General features: G+C 46.5%; 1 protein-coding gene across 4 annotated transcripts in view; it reads right to left on the bottom strand.

The window, feature by feature from the left end:
* The window catches only part of PLXNA1 (plexin A1), a 293,792-nt gene extending 282,241 nt beyond the window's left edge, over positions 1-11,551 (bottom strand). The window contains exon 1 of one of the 4 annotated variants that reach the window (XM_028719206.2): positions 11,297-11,551. The gene's annotated coding sequence lies outside the window, so the exon portion shown is untranslated. Of the gene's footprint in view, positions 1-10,463; positions 10,685-11,296 lie in introns of those variants that run through there. The other 3 variants (XM_028719204.2, XM_028719207.2, XM_028719205.2) reach the window with 3 other exon arrangements.
* Between the last annotated feature and the right edge of the window lie 9,449 nt (positions 11,552-21,000).

The raw sequence follows: 21,000 nt of genomic DNA, 5'->3' as shown, positions 1-21,000 counted from the left end.
TGCTTTAGTGAACTCCTAAGAAAACATGAATCACTCAACACTTATCAGTTCAAAACACCCGTGCAATTAACAAGACTTCTTTTTTTCCTATGGTATAATTATATACATTTTAATGCAATTACCACCCCTGTATTTTGTACATTAAACAGTAGGCAACCAAAGGAAGAGAGAGGCACTTTATTTTTCTTGGCTGAGCATTCCTGAAAAATAATAATATATTGCAAAACTGACTTGCCTGGTGATGCCGTCTCTACAAGATTTTTTAAAATAAAATAAAAAAAATATGAGGTGATGAGAAGAACAAGACAGAACAATGCTAAAAAAAGAATTAAATTGCAAAAAAAAGGCCCACATTTCTCTGCTGCTATAGGAAAAGTTATGGCTTGTGCAGGATGCCACATACACCAGCAACTGGGCCCTAGCAACCTCAGCACCTGTGTCAAATCCACCTCCCTCCAACCCTGCCCCCAACAGCCATTGAAAAGTAAAAGCAAATAAATAAAACAAATGACCGTCAGTCAGTTCCCCCAGTCCCTGAAGCCGAGGTCATTAGGCAGATTAAAGTTCCCAAGCTTTGGCCAGAGGCACAGTTAGCAAAGTGCAGTTAAAGTGCCCAAATTGGATTACTACTTCTCCTCGGTCTCAGTGCCAACTTGGCCAGCAGATTGGATGTGTGAGATAGGAAAAGCGGGGCGGGGGAGTGGGGGGGGGGAGGGAGAGCCCACAGGCTGCTCTGCAAGCTGTCAGCCTTAGCAAAGTGGGCTCCTGCAAGAGCTGAAGAGAAGAGCTGGAGCTGCAGAGTCAAGACTGTGTCAAAGACGCAGGGGGGTTCTGATCAGGCAGCGGGAGGGAAGTGCACTCTGCGCACCCTCAGAGACACGACTAGTATTATTTTGCCTGTGACACGACCAAGCTGAAATACATTCCTGACACAGCCACCAAGTGGGAGGCAATGCTTTCAGCAGAAATAAAGAGTCGTCTCCCTGGAAAGAAATGATAGCATTTCCAGAGCACCTCTGAGGAAGGATGGATAACAGCCCACTTCAGCAGAGGTTTACGGAGAACCAAACGAAAGCCAATCTGATTTTCCCCGGCAGGCCACCTTGTAGAACGTCCATCTTTCATACGCAGTAATAGTCAGCGTTTTTGATCCAGGATCAGAGCAACAAGTTTTTACTCTCAGTGATACAGGCAGGCAAAGGTACTAACAATGCCACCCAAGAGGCTGTGGAGACCAGAGAATGGGTTTTCCAGTGCGGCTATTTAAGAAGCATTTATGTGCGTACCTATCCTTCATGGCCACCTGAAATAGCAGGCGTCAGAGAGCAAATTGCTGCTCGGCAGCAAAGGAGTTTTCAATGTTCTGCGAGAATTTGGGGGTTTGGGGGAGGGGGTTCTTTTCTGTAGCAAGCAGGAGTCACTGGAGGATCGGAGAACAGAAAGGAGCAACTGCCAAGGCAGGAGGCAAAAGAAAGGCCCACAAGTGGAAACTGTGTCTCCTGCCTCAACTCTCTCTCCTGCCACCTCTAGCAAGAAAGATAGAAAGGGGAGCACAGAGCAATCCACTCTTCTGTAGGTGGTTTCTACCTTGCCACATTGAGGCAGGGTAAAGTATTACAGTAAACCCTTTGGCAGAAGAAAAGCAAAATACACAAGATTGCAGATTCTGCAGAGTATTCCTTTCCCCCCAAAATCCTTTAATGTATCAGAACAGTAGGAAGAGGTCCTCAAACGGATATAACAAGTAATGTAGTCTACAGTTCCAGCTTCATGTGGAAAACTCACTCGCATCAGGAGCCGCACCTCAACACCTTCCACATGCGCTGCGTCAGAAAGATTTTGGGCACCACATAGCAGGACAGAATCTCAAACAAAGAGACGCGCTCTCCTCAACTACATTCCCAGCATGTTCGGACTTCTTGTCCACACTGGCTTGGTCATGTCCACAGAATAGAAGATGGCAGGATCCCCAAGGATCTACAGGGAGCTGGCTTCAGGCACCAGGCCCATTGGCAGACCAACTCTGCGATACAAAGATGTCTGCAAACATGGCATAAAGGCTAGCAGCATTAACCCCACCATGTGGGACTCCCTTGAAGACAACCGCAGCGCCTGTTGACTATCAGTCAGGTTGTGTATCCACAGTAGTGTCCAGAGGAGGAATGACCACTGAGAGGAGCACAGAGAGAAGGAACGCCATGATGCATCTGCAGCAGCACAACTGGATGCCTTCACCTGCCCCTGCTGCAACAAAACATCTCTCTCCCATGTCAGTCTCTACAGCCACAGCAGGCGTGGTAACTCTCCAACGTTTTGCCTTCACCTCCAAAGGTTCACTCTTCCATTGTCTCCCGAGACAAACTGATGCCAGCAAAACACATGGGCCTGCACACACTCCTCGGTTCCTCAACAGTAAATGAGGACAGCAAACGCTCCCAGCCTATCCCTTCCACTTAATGCTCCTCTCGCAGAGTTTACAAAGAGAAAATACTTTAAACAAATGACTCAGATAATCTTGGCAGCTGTAAAATGTCATCACTTACAAAACTAATCTTATGGAGTTTAATTACATAATATTATGAGATCATCTAGCATCTTCACTCACCAGAAGTGGAAGGGAGGAAAACCCTTTACATTTCATTTAGGCTGAGGTTTGACATCTGAAGTTCAGTGACTGTTCAGGCAACTGGAAGGGAATTTCAGCATTTTGTTCCACAGAGAACAAAGAGGAGAGGTTGGGGCAGGTGCTTTCTGTGCCCCTGCTAAATGAGGAAAACCTCCAACATATATCCTACTTGTTTTAAACAAAACTCTCGATGGTCAGTTAATGTTTCTCCGGTATCTAAAAGGCATTTGCCTGGGGTTTAAAGGGTCTGGGAACAGGGGATGACATAAAAGCAACAGCAGCAAAGGTCAAGCTGGAACAGAAACACATCATCCAAAAGTAATGGCTGCTCCAGGAGGAAATGCACAGACATGACTGAGCTTTTTTTTGAGGAGCAGTGTGGTTTCTTTAGCTCTTTTCTAAACACACGGATTGACCGCCCCTAGAAGTGCTGAGCGGCTGCTCTTCACAGGGTGAAACTGGACCCACACCTCTTATCAGGTCAAAAGACATCCTTTATGAAAAGGCATTACCCACGCTTGAGATGAACTGAATTTGCTAAGTACACCTTCCTTTTATCCACCACTTCAGCATCCTACCACAAAAGGCTTTTGATCAAATAACACACCCAAATATATCTGGACGAACAAGTTGTGTGCGTTTACACACACAAAAGCGAGGCGTATGCACTCACAGTCTGCCAGCTGCCAGAAGAATCGCCTTGGGTATCAGAGATAGGCAACAATGAGAAATCCATGTGCAACACCATTAAATCCAAAAGCAAATAGCACCCTCACATATGCCTTTCTCGCTGCTAATTCCCATGACAGAAGGTCACTTAACACAACACTAGTTGCGTGCTACCACTATTTAGTAACAGTAACGGTCTGGGACATATCCTAGGGCGCATATTCCAAACATGTGGGGCAGTGGCTAGACTTGTGATACCTCAGTGTCATCCGTTAGAACTGAACCCACAAGAACACTCCCCTACAGATACACACTGCAGGGGAGTGTTGGTACTTGTGGGGCTAACCTGTATTTCAGTGAAACCTCACCACCATTACGGGTCATCTCACTGAGGAATCACAAGAGTTGGAGGGATCTTTGTAGGCAACCTAGTCCAGCCATTTGCTCAATGCAGGAAATTCAGGGGCATGGCATGCTCAAGAGATGGCTGCCCAGCCTCTGCTTGGAAGACTTCCAGTGAGGCAGAGCTCCTCATCAGGTAACTGGTTCCATTGTTGGAACTACTCAACTAATTTCTCCTAAGGTTCAGCTGAAACCTACCTTTGTATAACTTAAGATCCCATTCTGCCCACTAGGGAAGCAGAGGACAAGTCTGGGCCTGTCTTCTATGTGACAGCCCTTCAGGTATTTGAATGGTGCTATTGTTTCCCCCTCAGCTTTCTCAAGGCTAAACGTAGGCAGTTCCTTCAACCTCTGCTCATTGGACTTGGTTTTCCATAACCCTGGCTGTAGCTCCTGCTGTTTAGACCCATCTTCGTTTCCCTCCTCTAGCTCTGATCAAAGTTATCTATATCCTAATTGAAGGATGGCACCCAGAACAGGGCAGAGTGCTGCAAATGTGGTCTGACTGGTACAGAATAAAATGAAACTAATATTTATTTGACTTGGTTCTTTTAATGCAGTCTAAAGACATTGGCATGTTATGAAGACACGTCACACTGCTGACTCAAGTTCAGCTTGTAATCAGCTAGAATCCCAAGGTCCTTTTCACATGTACTACTGCCAAGCCAAATATCCCGTCCTATACTTGTGCATTTTATTTTGCCCTTGCATTCATCTCTATTAAATTTTAGTTCATTAGTTTCAGCCCAGTTTTCCATTCTAACAATGTAACTTTGAATTTTATTCATTTCCCCTGCAGTGTTAGGTGCTTTTAAGAACAAAGAACAATCCAACTCTGCCTCCCACCAAATCCCTTTACCTTTAACATTAAAATTTTGTATTGTGCCTTTCCCCCATTTAAACCTCACAACAAACCCGTGAGGTAGACTGAAAGTGACTTACCCAAAGCTGGCTATTAAGCTTCACATAGCAGACTGGAGATTTCCCACTAACCACTGCCCCACATCGCACAGAGTATGGCGTACCACAATCAGACTATAGGCAAGTAAGGTTCACCACTGCACTAGATGTTTACTGTAGAATGATGGATGTAGCAAAAACAATTCCATGAAATCACACATATTGTGGCACATATTGGAGCAGAAAGTGGAAAACCCAGGGTCATCAGAGAAACTTATGTCTCAGTATATCTTAGAGAATCTCCATGTTTGGCAGCAACCATGTTTACAGAGACTATATTGTTTTCCCAGACATGGGAAGCACAAACAGACACATGTTCTTAACACCCATACAAATGAGTGCACAAGGTTGTGCCTTAAAGTGACCTTCTGATACATGTGCAAAAGGATGGGCAGCTGTCATTCATATTTCAGTGCTTCAGAAAACACCAGTGTACCTGCAGCAAACACAATCATGATGTATAAAAGGGTGGAATCACTCCCCTGTGTGATAGAGCAGTCTTTCCCAACCTGGTGCCCTCTAGGTGTTTTCAATTCCCATCAGTCCCATGCACCTTGTTTGCCCTTGGAAAACAACAGTAAGCTAGTGAAGATGCTGAACTCTGGGTGTTGTATGCTTCCAGAAGGCCACTCATCAGGAGGTCAGTTGCAACGCATGACATCTATTTCATAATCAGAGGAAGCCCAACAAAAAGCAAATCACAGGATATGTTCCACTGTGGTGGCTCAACACTTCTCAGTCTAGTTTTTACTTGCCACTGATTTCTGTATCACTTTGGCTAAGTCCCCCTAGTATTTTACCATGATATGACAGCAAAGTTGAAGACTGGAGGAAATGTGAATGTGCTTGAATGCAAAGGAGCATTAACAGATGTACACAGATGTCTACAGTTGTGGGTGTTTGTCCTCACAACACCCCAGTAAGGTAAAGCAACACTCTTGCATCTCACTCCACAACTTATAAAACAGAGATAATAGCATGGTGCTATCTTTCAGGGGTACTGTGAGGATAACTGTGTATGTACTGCAGGGCAGTTAAATTTCTATGGATGTCGGCTTGGTATAAGCATCTCGGATAGGTAATTAGTGCCTCTGGGCCTCTGTGTGCATTTGTCTTATTACAAAGGAGACTGTTAGGGATAGTGATGTGGTTCAAAATAAATTTGAGTCAGATGTGACGCCAATAACTGCATCCTGCAAGCAGCACTCACACTGACTCCAGGGGGCATTTGCCTACTTCAGAAACAAAAAGTGGGGTTCCTCAATTGAACACCCTCCATTCAGGCAGGAGACAAGCCCCCTTACCGACACAAGTGGCAGAGGGCATAAACTAACGCCAGCATTCATCATCAGTTCAGGAGTCATTCATAGCCTCCAATTCCCCAAAATGCACACCGTTCTCATAAGGCCTCTAGCGCTGCCTTCCATTCTGGCCCCAACTCTCCTTGGGGAGGGGAGGAGTGAGCTGCAGTTATTTTTTAAAAATTGGTAACCATGCAAGAGACACACACATACCAGGCTGGGCAGCATTTAAGTTTGTTTGTGTGTGTGTGTTGTGTGTGTGTGTGTGTGTGTGTGTGTGTGTTTGTGTTGTGTGTGTGTGTGTGTGTGTGTGTGAGAGAGAGAGAGAGAGAGAGAGAGAGAGAAACACAAATTAAATTCCCTAATAATTAAGGCTGCACTCCTTCACTTAACTTGTTAGAAACAAACTCACCTGAAATCAGTGGCATTTGTTTGCATGTTTAGGATCAAGGTAAAAACCACAATTCCTATAAAGTGAAATCTAAAAACTGAGTGAGTGACTGTATGGAAACAACTGGCTTAGCATGGTAAATAGATCTGATGATGTGATTATCATGTGGGAAATGACTGTTTGCTGGGAGGACACGGGTTTTTTAAAAAATAAAATGGTGTGGGGAGATGCAGAAAAATAAAGTTTACATTCAATATACTATTTTTGAACGTTCTATTTAAGATAAATTAATAACATTTTACATGAACATATAAAGCTGCTTTATACTAAATCAAACCCTTGGTCCATCTATGATGCTGAAGCAGGTGTGCATCTGGTCAGTGGATGGGAGACAACCTTTATGAATCCAACATATGCCACCTTGAGTACCATGATGGAAGTAAGGTGGGCTATAAATGTAGAAAATAAATACTTCCAGTTCTGGTCCTCCAGCATCTCAGGCAAAGGGGCTTCCAAGCACTGCTACTTAAGATCCCTTTACTTAGAAATGCCAGGAACTGAAGGTGGGACTTTTTACATATAATGCAAGTGCTCTATGAGGGAGTGACGGGCCCTCCCCTAAATATCTGAAAACGATGGCACTTGCTAGTGGAACAAGCAGTCCATATCTCAATGGAGAATGTTGTCAACAATTGGACATATCTGAACCTAAGTACATAGTTTAATACACATTCTAATTGGGCAGGAGGGGTGTTTTAGTGTCCCTGAAAAGCTTGCTAAGGTATCACACAAATGGGACAGAACACCCAGCAATCCAACTGTGAAAAGCAATAATCGCCCTCTGGCTATTGTTTCTGCAAAATCTACCAGAGAGGAATACATGCATGTTAGGCACAATGGGATCTTAATCCAAACAGGCAGATCAGGTTAAAGGGAGGAATCAGCAGGATCCAAAACAAAAATACAGATCCAGAGTGCAACACAGCGGATTACCATCTAGCATTCCCCACAGCGTCTTGCTCTGTTACACGATCACATATTTTGGATCTAAACTTCCTTCCCACCCACACAGACTCGATATTGTCTCAGCACCACCAGCACTGTAATTTACTAATATAAAACAAGCTGAACTATGCAAACAGTCTGAAGCAGATGATTTTATTTTTAAGCCTCTTCTCTTTATAACCCACTTAAGAAATTATCTCTGCCTCTAGCTGCAAGTTGTAGGGGGATGGCCTGCTAATTTGCTTTGATTTCCTCACTCTGCACAATTTGGTCACAACCAGTATCTTAAGAGAGAGATATCGAGTCACTCATTTTACCCACTGAGTACATACAAAAGACTTTGAGATTGTTCAGGAAGCAATTAGATGCTATACAGAGGGAAATGATGTTTTCAAATGAATAACCTTTGATGCAGTCAATAGCCCTGTGCTCATCCTTTGCAGATCCCTCTTCCTCATCATTGCAACAAAAAAAAAATGGATGAATAATTTTTATTCCACTGAAAGGGCAATAACCAACTGTATTCTAAGAAGTCTGTTTGCTTACAGATTTCATCTTAAGGGAGGGGGGAAACTACTTCCTAAAGGCAGCTTTCGATCTGAACTTTTCTTCCTGCTGTGTTTCTAAAAGGATTATTGTAAATGTTAATTTGTACGATATTGAAGATACTTTCTTCAAAACACGTGGGCATGAGGGAGTGGGGAAAGGGTTTTTAACTAGAAAGGCTAAATCCCACACCTCTTCCTAATTTACCAGATTCCTAACTAGGTTCATTCTGTAACTACTGATCTCATGTAAATTCTGCCTATACCCTCCTTGCTTCACAATCCCCCAGTCAGAGCTGGTCAATCCAGACACTTAATCAATATGCATAAACACACGGCTAAGGTGATGAGAGAGAATTTCACTGGATGGAAAGGAAGAATGCGCACACATAAAAAATCAAAGGGGAAAAAAGGATCAAATATTCATTTATTGATTGGACCCAGACCACATCTGAATGTCTGCAAAGCCCTGCACTCAAATATGCTGGAGCCTTGCGAGTGTGCTCTGGACACAGATTTTATACCTGTATCACATATACACACACACACACACACACACACACACACACAGAGGACCCAATAACTAGAACAGTGGTTCTAGGAAAGCAATTCTGAAAAACAAATATGCAAGCAAGAGCTACACTCTGCATAAATGGGCTTATTTTTATTTGAACAAATTTATTCTTTACCTAGACATTTACCCTGTCTTCCCGAAAGGGTTCAGGGTGGTTTACAACCTCCAGTTTTTGTTTAATGTAAAGGCTTATACATATGCATTATGGATAACACCTACACACAACACACAACAGCCTCTCTTATTCACTCCACAGAGCTATATTTATCATCTGGGTGCAAGGAGGGTTGCTGTTGGGTGGCAGAGCTTCGGAGCCTTTCCTAAACTACACCATAATCAGCAAGAATAATTCATGAATGAATAACCCATAATATGGTGCTACGTGCTTTTTGAAGCGCTGTGCAAAGGCTCCTTGAATTCTTACAGCACTCCTGGTCCACAGATTCTCTCATTACCAGATGGGGGCAGGAAAAGTGGGGGGGGCGGGGGCTATTCTGCTTAACGAACTAGGCTACACAACAAGACCCATCAGCAGCCGCCACCCTTAATACCAATGAGGGCAGTGTGGGGTTGGAATCACTGGACTGCTGGCTGGCCAGATTAGCTCCTGCTTGCCCATTAAGGAAGTTGACAAGCAAGGAGAAAGCGGTTTCCTTTTGGAAGGAGGAACTCTAGCAGCCTGGATGGAGGAAAGCCTCGCGGCAAGGAGAACCAAGGTGTGGGTACCTACATCCTGCCTCACAGCAGCCAGGCAGCCCCGCGGGGACTCCTCCAGCTCGGCTGGGGCATCTCTCGCTAAGCTCACGGGGCTTCTTCCCAAGCCAAAGGGACGACTCGCTCCCCAGGCAAAGTTCTTCAACTCCGGGCGCCAGGAGGGACGGATTTAGGGAGAAGAGGATCGGGGGAGGCTTGGGGCAATGACGCCAAAACTAGGCTAGGGGAGAAAATGGTGTGTCCCCTTCCCTTTAGACTTGCTGTGGGTTGCAAGATTGTGCCCGGGGGGGGGGTCCTCTAACTGCCCGATCTCAGCGGTCCACCGTCCCCGACATCCCAATAAAAGGAAAATAGTAATAATAATAAAAATCTTTGCGATCAAACTTTTCCCCCTTGCAAATCAGGAGAGCGAGAGAGCGAGCAAGGGGGAATGGCTGGTGGAAATGACACGACCATCTCCACCGGGTTCATTGCGCCGACGAGGATGACTGGAGAGTTGAGTCACTTTTCGCACTGCGAAGCTGCTGCCCTCCCCTCGCCAGCCTCCGAAGCCAGAAAAGACAGTGTCTATCCAAAGCCAGCTTCTCTCTCTCTCTGTCCACACACACACACTCCCCGCACACCCCCAAGGAAAAAAGGAAGGAAAAGATGGAATACAGCAGGCTTGCCGAGCCGCTCGCCAGGCGCCGGCCCCCCTCCCTCCGAGCAAGGCGGAGGCAGGCAGGAGCTCCTGGAGAATAACCCACAAGCGCAAGGTAAATGCGGAAAGAGCTGGCAAGCGGCAGTCGGAGCGCCACGCTGCACCCGCGCAGCCACACACGCAGGCTGCCGTCCTCGCTCAGCTCTGCTGCAGTTTTCTCCCCCCGCCGCCTCCAAGCGAGCTCCGTCCTTGCCTACTTTCCCCCCTTCGCCCAGGCATGGTGTGCCGAGGGGTGTGTTTGCGGAAGGAGAAAGGCAAAGGGAGAGACCTCCGCATGCACGGAACCAGCGCGGCGGCGGCACGTTTTTAGTGCCTCCAAAGCTCTCCAAGGAAGCGCCGCTGCTGCTGCTCCTCGTGCTCGGCCGCCGCCGCCGCCGCCCTCCACCCCCGCTCGGCTTTCCCTCCCCGCCGCGCATCTCTTGCTAGCGTCGCTGTTACAACCACATGCGGATCCATTCCAGCCCTTTCCATTCCGTTTCCACCACCCGCCACTACGGCCGCCGCTAACCACGCGCGCGCACACGCCCTTCTCTCGCGCGTCGCAAAGGCTGCCGAGGTGCCGCGTTCGCTACGCACACTTTTTAATTGCCAGCGCTCCTCCGCGTCTCATTGTCAACTCTTCCCGCTCCGAGCCTGCCTCGCCGGCCACATTTCTCTGCTTCCTTTTCACCGAAGGACCCATGCAGCCTCTCTCGCTCTTCCTGATGCCGAGATCCCCTCGGGAAAAAGCCTTCCGACCACACCATTCCGGGCTAGCGTTTTTGGCCAAGCGATGAGCCGGTCCCCTTTCTCACCCCACCCCCATGCCACATTGGTGTGTGTGCGCGCGCTCGTGCGTGTGTGTGTGTGTGCTCGTCTCACGCGCTTTCCCTACTTTACGATCTCCCCGGCACACACAGCGCACATACCAAAGACACCACCACCCCAAATAATAGCAGCGCCGCGGCGTCGGCGCCGCCGATCCCACCCAGCAAAAGAATCCAGCAAACTCCTCTCTCCTCCCGCATGCAAAAGAAAGGAATAAATCAACTAAAGGGAAAGCGGGTCTCTCGCCGCGTCCGGAACCGCAAATCTCTGCCCCCACCACCTCGCCCCCAGTAAAACAGAAAAGGCTTACTCCGAACTAAGAAAGGCTGAACATCTCCCCGTGTGTGTGTGTGTTTTGTGAGTGTGTCTCTCTTGAATGAGGCTCAACTATCTCGGAGCCAAGCCAGGGAAGCGGAGAAAGGCGTTTCGCTACGCTCTCTCAACCCTCTCCATGCAAACCACCTCTTTCGCGTCTTCCTCTCTGCAACGATCGCTTGCTTTTTTCAAACAAAACATACATACCACAAAAAAAAAAAAAAAGGCCACCCCACAAACGTATCCACGGAAAGCCTCAAAGAGGAAAGTTAGACGAGGTGACTTACAGCTTGAATCGGAGCTTGCTTCGGAGGCGCCTGCCATGATTACATTCCACACCGAACAACCCCCGCGCTGCAACTCCGGGCTCCGCGCTCCACTTGCTTTTCTGCCGCCGCCGCTGCCCAGCATGAATGGAAAGGAATGCAGCGCAGGGTTCCAATGGAACTCCAGCCTCGATCTGACTTCCCAGGGAGGCAGACGGAGAGACACATTCAAAAGGGGCTGCAGTCGCTGCTCGGCTCGCCCGGATTCGGCCTCTAGAGGGCGCCCACACCTGTGCAGACCGGCGCGCTAGAGGAGAGGAGGAGGAGAGAAGAGAATGAAGAGCAGGCGAGGGGAGGCCCGCAAGCCGAAGGAGGCTGGCGCGCTCTTAAAGGGGCAATGCCGCCCGAGGAGCCTTAAAAGCGGTGATGCTCGCAATGGCTTGTCGGAAGAACCGAGGGTGCCGCAGAAGGCGGGGCGGGGAGAAATCGTCTCGGGAGCAAGAATGGGTCGGCAGCAACACTCTGGACGTGGAAAAACGTGTCTTGCTTTGCTTTACAAGGGGATGGTTGTCCGGTTTTGCAAAGGGATGCAAAAGCTGCTTTGGCTAGGATGTAGAGCTGAATTAAAAGGTTCGCAGCAAATGCGTTGCAGGCTGAACCGCGATCGTGTCATCGCCGGTGAAAATCCCCTTGCCACGGAGAACTGTGAGGCATGGGGCACAATCCCCGAACGTTTCTTCAGAAGTAAATCACGCTGTGTTCGATGGGAAATAGGAAGCTACCTTTTACTGCTCCGCCCACCTCAGTACTGTCTGCACTAACCGGCAGAGGCTCTCCAGGGTTTGGGCAGAGGGGACATTCCTAGCCCTAGCTAGAGACGCCATGAATTGAAGCTGGGACCTTGCTCTATGCCTCAGAATGGTGCGGGGGGAGCAAGGTCAAGCCCAAATAGCCTAAATCAGCAGGGCTGGCTGGAGATGATGGGAATTATGGTCCACAAATATTGGGAAGGCACAAGTTTGAGCAAGGCTGGCTGAAACTTTTGGCAACAGTGCAACCATTAGTGAAAACAGTGGTGAGCTGAGGTCCTTTTAGACTCTGGACTTAATAGTCATATGGGAGGTGATGTAGGGGGGGAATGCACCCAGGCCTGCTGCATTTGTGGGAGGGGGCTGCTTATTCTGCCCCCAAGCAGAGATGTAGCTGGGGGGGGGGGCTAGCCAGTTTTTTTGCCCCGGGTGAAGCCTCCAGAGGGGTGCACACAAATGCATGGAGGGTTTCTGCCAAACTGGGTCTTTGAACCGGATGAAATAAAGCCTAGTTTCACCCCTGCCCAAAGCCCTGCTCTGATAGCAGCACCCCTGATCAAAATTTCCCCAACACAACACAGAGAACCTTACTATCTTTTCTTTTTCACATCATTACTGTAGATCCTTTTCTCTGATCAGAGCAACACTGCAACATCGGATTCACCTGAAGGTTCCCAGTTTTATATATCACTTGCTTACAGTGCAGACCATCTCCCATTGATTTTTTATTGAGCTGGGCTAGGCTGAGTTCCAAAGTACATTTCCGGGGAAGCAAGTTCTGTCGAAATGGGATTTTCTTCCCATTTAGAAACAGAGAGTAAAGAAGGAAGGGCCCAGGAGGAGCAATTAATCTTTCAAGTTTTGAAATTTCAAAAGGACTACGGGTGGTTCTTGAACATTCACATTTGTTAACCAGTGTAGGCCTCCCCCCTCCCCCTGTGCATGCTTTTCAGCACCAATAACAAGAAATAAGAGGAAACTTTTCACTGGATCTGTAGCTAGAAAAATGATGTCAAAAGTGTGTGTCATCACAGTTTATACATTGGTATCTATGTTTGGAGGGGAGTCCCACACATAGCAAATAAAATAAAATTATACCCCCCCCAAAAAAAAACCATAACAGTGGCAAAACAAACATGTAAAGGTAAAGGTAAAGGTACCCCTGCCCGTACGGGCCAGTCTTGACAGACTCTAGGGTTGTGCGCTCATCTCACTCTATAGGCCGGGAGCCAGCGCTGTCCGCAGACACTTCCGGGTCACGTGGCCAGCGTGTCAAGCTGCATCTGGCAAGCCAGCGCAACACACGGAACGCCGTTTACCTTCCCGCTGGTAAGCGCTCCCTATTTATCTACTTGCACCCGGGGGTGCTTTTGAACTGCTAGGTTGGCAGGCGCTGGGACCGAATGACGGGAGCGCACCCCGCCGCGGGGATTCGAACCGCCGACCATGCGATTGGCAAGTCCTAAGCGCTGAGGTTTTACCCACAGCGCCACCCGCGTCCCTAAACAAACATGTAAATCCAACCTAAAGAAATTTCATCTATACAAAAGCATACTGTTTTACATTTGTGAAACAAATTTCACTGTGGCCAGCTTTTAACCCATTATGAAAGCAGACTACTAGACCACATAAGCACCTAGAAGCTAAGAGTTAGTGAATGCACTATACCTGCACTGGAATTCTGCCTCTCTGTGGCAAGCGATTCCCACCCGCTTGTAACATTTAGGGTGCTTCCTGATGGACATTTATTCTGGGATCAGTGCTCTTCACGCATGCATTTTTTATTTATTTTTGCAGTGTCCACACAACATCATTGTCATTAAAATGCCAGCCCACATTCCCCTCCCCATTTAAACTGGATTTATACTTTCCAAAGGAATTAAAAAAAATAAATCAGTTGCCACTTGTGACATCTTTGTGACCCATTTGCAAACAAAGCCTCTATCTGAAAATGCTCTTGGAAGTACTTTCGTCATGAGACATAGTCCTCATGCTGTAAACCTCCACATCCTAGCCAAACATTCCTTCGTGGTCACTTGAATGTATATGTGTAGACTCACTGTGAAGGTTGTGATGACATGTCTAATCAGTCATTCCAAGAATTACACCTAGAAGAGAAATTGCTCACTACAAAGGCACCATCTTTGGTAGTTAATATATGCATCTTAACTTTTGGTAAATTACCCTTAGCTGTACGTTATCTAACAATTCAAGCATCTGATGAAGTGGACTGTAGTCCAGGAAAATTTATGCCAGAATAAATTTGTTAGTCTTTAAGACTCTGTTGATTTTGCTGCAACAGAGTAGTGTGGCTACCCCACTGGAAATATGGTAAGATTAACATGCATTTTGCCCCTAAGGCCTGCTTTTCATGTTAGTATTGTATCATAAAAAGTGGCTGAGAGATAAAATTATCTCTATTCACTCTCCCCACTACATTCTTTGTTTTAGAAACACCTTGCATCATTCCTGTTTTCATTTATTTTTGTGTGTGTCATATGTTGGGAGAAGGCGATGACAAAAAAAATGAGCAGGGAAGATGACAGCATGCTCTACCTCAGAGTCTCTTAAGTGTCATTAGGAAACGAACAATCAAGGATTCCCCCAAATCAAGTTGTTTAACTTGTAACTTGATGCCGGCAAATGCTGTTGCCAATAAAACCACCAGTTACTTATGATGGTTTAGATTACATCCCAGATTCTTCACTGAGCAAAATCAGGGCTCATCAATTAGTGAGGCAGGATATTTTCCCCCAGAACCCAGGTTTTCAGTGGATGCACTCATTGCAGCTGCTCTGCCCACTCACTCTGACAGTCCAGGTAGAGAGGTGTAAACATATTTCAGCTGCCAGGGCAACCACAAAGCAGCTTCTTAAGCCCTCACCTGAACCACTATAGCCTCACCACACCTCCACTGCCACTCGACAGGTTTCTACCCCCATCTTCCCGATTTATTTGCCAGTCCCTGTATTAGCCCTGACAAAAGCGGATGGTAGCTCAGCAGGAAGAACAGTTGCACTCCAAGCTGTAGTAGTTTCCTCTTAGTGTATCAAAAGGGAAAGCAGGGGGTATAATAAGAGTCCAGCTAGCCTTTCTACTTATGCTCACAGTCTTCTGATAGAAAGGGTGATATGAGGATCAGCACAGCAGAGGAAAAGGAAATATTATCTCACTAAACTGAAACCCATTCAGAATTTTATATGATAGCTTGTATGGATATAGCTTGGTGATAGAGCGCATGCTTTGCATGCAAAGGATCCCAGGTCCAGTCCCTAGCATCTCCAAGAGATACTTGTCTGATACACTTGGGAGTCACTGCCGATCAGTGTAGGCATTACTGAGCTATATGAACCAATGCTAAGCCATTTTCCTATATAGATTTTGATATGCCAATTAGCTGGCATTAAGGTTGCCACTTGACAAGAAAAGAAGATCCAAAAGGCTTGGGTGGGGGGGACACTGATGAGACTAGTTCAAAACCACCCTAGTGTGTGATGTAGTGGTTACAGTCTCAAGCTAGGATTGGGGAGTCATGGGTTCAAATTAGGGTATGCATCAGATTCAGATGAATCCAAATCCTAAAGTGAAGCAAGACACTATGGACAGATTTGAAGCTTGTCCAAGCTGCACTGGGTCTGTCCAAAACACCTTGAACCTAACTTGGGTCCTCTGAAGTGCTTCATAATGCTTTGGAGATGTGATCTCTTAAGAAGCACTGTAGGTAGTGTGTCTGCAAAAAAAAATTTGTCCCCACATTTGCTATATAAATGAAATGTCAAACAAGGGAGAAGAAAACTCTTTTGTGACTGACAGATTTCACTTCCAATTAGAGGGGATAATTTTGTCAGGGTTCTCCAATCACAATGCTTTCGGGTAGGGATGTCGGATTGATGTGTCACCTTAGATATTCATAGAATCAGAGCTGGAAGGAACCACAAGGGTCATCTTGTCCAACCCCCTGCAATGCAGGAATCTTTTGCTCAAGATGGGGCTCAAACTCATGACCCCGAGATTAAGAGTCTCATGCTCTGCCAACTGAACTATGTATGTAGCCTTGTTCTCTGGCATTCTGTGCTCTCTGCTTGTTCGGCTGGTGATGCTTGCTTGGAAAATGCTGGACATGCATGTCCTTTTTGTCTGTGTCACATACCCACACATCCAACACTGACTCAAAAAAATATTATTGAAGGTGCTATGCACAGAAGCTCCTGCACCTATTTGGAATTTTTGCAGAAGTTATCAATTCAGAAGGGCCTAATATGCCTGCAAATTTTATCCAGTTGTGCCAAAAGAGAGGGAGGTAATGTGAGATATAAACATATCCAGTTCTACTACCACTCAGGTGTAGATTCATTGACAGCAATGGACATGACTGACTCAGTGGAACTGCTAGGACTAGGACTAATGATGGCTACAACCCAAAATAAATCAGATGGCAAACCACTAGTTTGATTAGAAAGTGTGTTCTAGAAGGTTGGCCAGAAGTTAAGTTCAGTCCCATCACAGATCCAAGCATTACGGTTGCCCTATTTTGTAAGTTCAAACAGCTGCCATTTTGTACTCCAGAGGGGGAACAGTGAGCGAGAAGTGCCTTCGCCTGCCCTCGCTGCGCCTGCTCTGCAGACGGACACGAGGCTTTTATGCCTCAGAGCTGTCAGTTCAGCATCTTTTAGCGGCACTAAATTCACTTAACTCAGAGATAAAATTATAAGGAGGAAAAATCATAAAAGCCATAAAAAAAGATTAATTGACAGTTTCAGTTGATTATTTGTCTTTCAGAAGCACGCTCTATGCCAGCTACTTTTATCATCTCCATTCTTTTTCCTCTCTGCTCCTTTCTCACACTCCTCTCTTATCAGTTAAGGAGTAAGGTTACCTCTGCTGGTAGGAGTTCCAAGTCCTTCTCCAGTTGGCCTAGTCTAGCTCTCCTTCTTGGCCTTTTCACTTCTTTTTCAGCTGATGGGGAACATTATTTGTCTCTACCTCTGTGTAGCAGCCCACACTCTGGTATTGCTAAATCTATCGCCTCTTAGACTGGGGCCTCTCCAATGCAGCCAATCTCTCTCTCTCTCTCTATATATATATATATATATATGTGTGTGTGTGTGTGTGTGTGTGTGTGTTTCAGCAACAAACACTGTTTTCAAAAGGTTAAAGGAACAGCAAGGAAAAGTTAAGAATGCCAAAGGGGATAACTACAGATTATATACAAATGCCTGTAACAATATCCTGACCTTTTTCCCCAAAAAGAAAAACAACTTTGGGGAGGGCAGGGACTTTGGAGTTAAGAAGTAGTAATAGGGGGTGGGGGAAGTGATGCCTTAAGCTTAACCCTTCCTTTGCCTGGTCCTTCTCCACTCCTAATCACTGCTTTTCCCACTGTGGATCCCAAAAGCATAACTTCCACTGAAATCAGTGCTATTTAAGACTGCAACTCTAAACAAGCTTACGGGGGGAAAAAAGCTTTACTAAACAGAGTGGGGCTTACTTCTGAGTAAGCATGCACAGGACAGCATTGTAAGCACATACTGGATGTTAATCAGCGAACCAATGCAACTGAACAATGTAAGGTAAGGTAAGCACCCTGATCATAGTCATCAGTTTGGGTATAGCAATGCTAATAGCTATGATCAAGCAACAGGATGGTAGCTGTTGAAAATAGAAGTGTGCATAAATGCTAACCAGCTTTCCTGAAATGCTGTTCAATCTGAGAAATGCAGGGAACTGTTAGATGGAAATTCTTTATTAACTCTCACTGTCTGTGTTCTAAGCACCTGATTCCACAACTGAATGCCAAAAGGGCTTGGCTGTGGACACACTCCAAACAGGTGGTATTCCAATAATGTTGCTAATCTGTTCATGCATGTGAGACTAGTTCAGAAGTTCTCAGGCCCTCCTCCATTGTCCCACTTTAACCCCATATAGGGACAGAAAAAAGACACAGCCTTGACCTTGAGAATGCTTGAAATGTTTTCCTTTATCCAAAGCCAAATTATTACAACATCTGAGATTAGGTTGGGCAGCCAAGCAGGCACTAAGTTTCATTTCATATATTTATGAAATCTATTGCTCTGGATTCCACTCAAGGCTCCTGCTGTGAGTATGAATGAGAGATCACAGCTCACATGTGCATGATAGCAGGGATCACACTATTAGGGGTCAGTAGTGGGCCCTCAATGGTTCTGGTTCCCGGTAAATGTCTGCCCCATATCCACTGCTGGTCATGGTCATATGTATTCTTATCCAAGGAGCGGAGCTAGGTAGATTGATGTAAAAGAACCGAATGATGTGTTCTGACATTCCTATTTAAAACACCCAAGGAAACCAAATAAGTGGATAGTGGAAACACTACAAAAAGAATAAAATGGCACTTTCCCCAGTGATCATAATCCACCATCTATCAACCTAAAAAGGAGAAGAAAGTACCGTATTTTTCCGTGTATAAGACGAGGTTTTTTGATCCAAAAATGAGGTTCAAAATTTAGGCTCGTCTTATACATGGGTAGCACTGGGGGGGGGGGGGAGACACAAATGATTTTTTTGGCGCGAGCCCGAGAATGTAAGCACCGATTAGCTGCTTGATTGTTGGGGGGGGGAGATGCCGAAAATTGCTCACCCGTCAGAACGCAGCTTACAACTGCCGCTTACAATCTTGGGCTCGCACTTCGTTCCGACGGGTGAGCGATTTTCGGCATCTCCCCCCCCCCCCCCAATAATCAAGCGGCCAATCACCGCTTTAAAACTCAGGCTTGCGCGTCATTCCGGTGGGTGAGCGATTTTCAGCATTGGCCTCTTGACTGTTGTGGAGGGGAATCCCGAAAATCGCTCAGCTGCCGGAATGCAGCACACAACCACTCACGTCGCAGCTGTCTGATCGCCGCCATGAGCCCTCCTGCCAACACAGCTGCTCTTGTTGCAGCAAGCAAGAGCGTGATTGCCACCAATTCAAGGGGGTGCTCTTTAGAGAGGGCAGTAGTGTCCCCCTCCACTTACTGTTCCATACATGTACAGTGGTACCTTGGTTCTTGAAATTACTCTGTTCTGGAAGTCCGTTCGACTCCCGAAACCATTCAAAAATCAAGGCGCAGCATCCAATTGGCTGCAGGAGCTTCCAGCATTCAAGCGGAAGCCGCAGAAGCTGCAGAAGCCACGTTGGATGTTCGGCTTCTGAAAAACATTTGCAAACCGGAACGCTTATTTCCGGGTTTGTGGCATTCGGGAGCTGATTTGTTCAACAACTAAGCCGTTCGGGAACCAAGGTACCACTGTATTCTTCAGGTGCTCCAGTGTCTCTAGCCAGCTCACTAGTTCTATACCTGAGTTTCTTTTCCTGTGTGTGCTTTCTCGCTTGGTATGTTAATTGATGGTGATCAAGGTCACTACCATATGAACGATTCAATGGGTCTCTGTAGTAAATATGAATGCCAAAGGCAAAACATCCCCTTGCTTTAAAATAAAATATGACTCTTTGATCTGCGCTAGGAACACGGCTGTCAATATTTCTTCATATCTTGCTGTAACCAAAGCAAATGCTCTTAGACTGCACTGGTTGCATACACACTTCCATTTACTCTGCATCAATGGCACTCCCACCACTGACTTGGGAAGCAGTGTGCATACGACATTAGCCAAAGTCTGTATCCATCTTGTTGTTTTTAGGAAATACAGCATTTTGATATGTCTGCCCCAAACCAGTTTCTATCCAAACTAAGAAAAAGAGCTAGTTTTGAGCTAGTCACGTGTACAGAGCCACTGCCTTTTTTGTGATACCAGGAGCATATACTCAAGATTATATGCGGTAGGGTTCTACATCTTGTTGAGATGATACATTTCCCTCTTGCCCCCACTCCCCCCATAAGTGCCCATGCTAAAGAAAGTGTCTGAGATGCACCAATTCTATAAACGAGTAGTGTGTGTGATTCTACACATGTCTACACATGCCCTACTGAGTTCAGTGGACCCATTCCCAGAGAACATGTATCAGATTGCAATAGGGTTCAAAACCAGGGAGGAGACAATCTGTGCCCCTCCAGATGTTGTTCAGACTCCAGCTCCCATTGGCCCCAACCAACATGGGCCAATGGCCAGGTGAGGGAGGGATGATGAGAGTTGTACTCTGTCAACATCTGGAGCAGTGTTTCCCGAACTTGGGTCTCCAGCTGATTTTGGACTACAACTCCCATCATCCATAGATAGCAGGACCAGTGGCCAGGGATGATGGGAATTGTAGTCCAAAAACAGCTGGAGACCCAAGTTCGGGAAACACTGATCTGGAGGCTCAAACGTTCCTCACTCCCTGCTTTAAAGGAGGAAATGGTTGTGGTCTGCTTACTAACAAGCCAAATTCAGAAACCAGGACAGAACAGGCTATTTTGGAGAAAATGAACACAGTTAGAAAAAGAAGCTTTACCAACTGTGCACAATGTGGGATCGAGTACAAGTTCAGGAAGTGGTGGCACAAATATACATGTGTGTGCGTGCATGCATGTATGCACGCACATGCACACACGGCCTTTATTTCCAGTTGTGAAATGTAGAAGGCTAGGTGAGCACTTTGCCCGCCCCAAACTGAAATCTTTCTCCAACAGCAGCCTAAAATGGGACCTCTGCTCCCAATTAAGACAAATATGGAGGCACCATGGGTGAGGCAAGAGGTGGAGGCCCCACTACTGGAGCTCAACCAGGCCTTGCTGGAAACCCGGTCTAAATGTCGGTTGACTCAGCAGGCCTCCCCCGCCCCCCCCTCCCTTCGGTACATCCGCCCGAAGAGGCAGAATTTAATACCTGCCTGATTGTAGCAGCTTTGAAGAGCCTGGATTCGGCGTGTCCCCTTTCAGTTAAGCGCGCCCGCACCCCTTTCTTTTTTGGTCGCATTGCTTATTTGTGTATAGATTACGGCGCCTCGGCTTAAAAGCT

This window comes from Podarcis muralis, chromosome 2, assembly GCF_964188315.1.
Source record: "Podarcis muralis chromosome 2, rPodMur119.hap1.1, whole genome shotgun sequence".
In the NCBI taxonomy this organism is placed as follows: Eukaryota; Metazoa; Chordata; class Lepidosauria; order Squamata; family Lacertidae; genus Podarcis; species Podarcis muralis.
The sequence above is the reverse complement of the archived record's forward strand: the minus strand, read 5'-3'. Positions and strand labels throughout refer to the sequence as shown.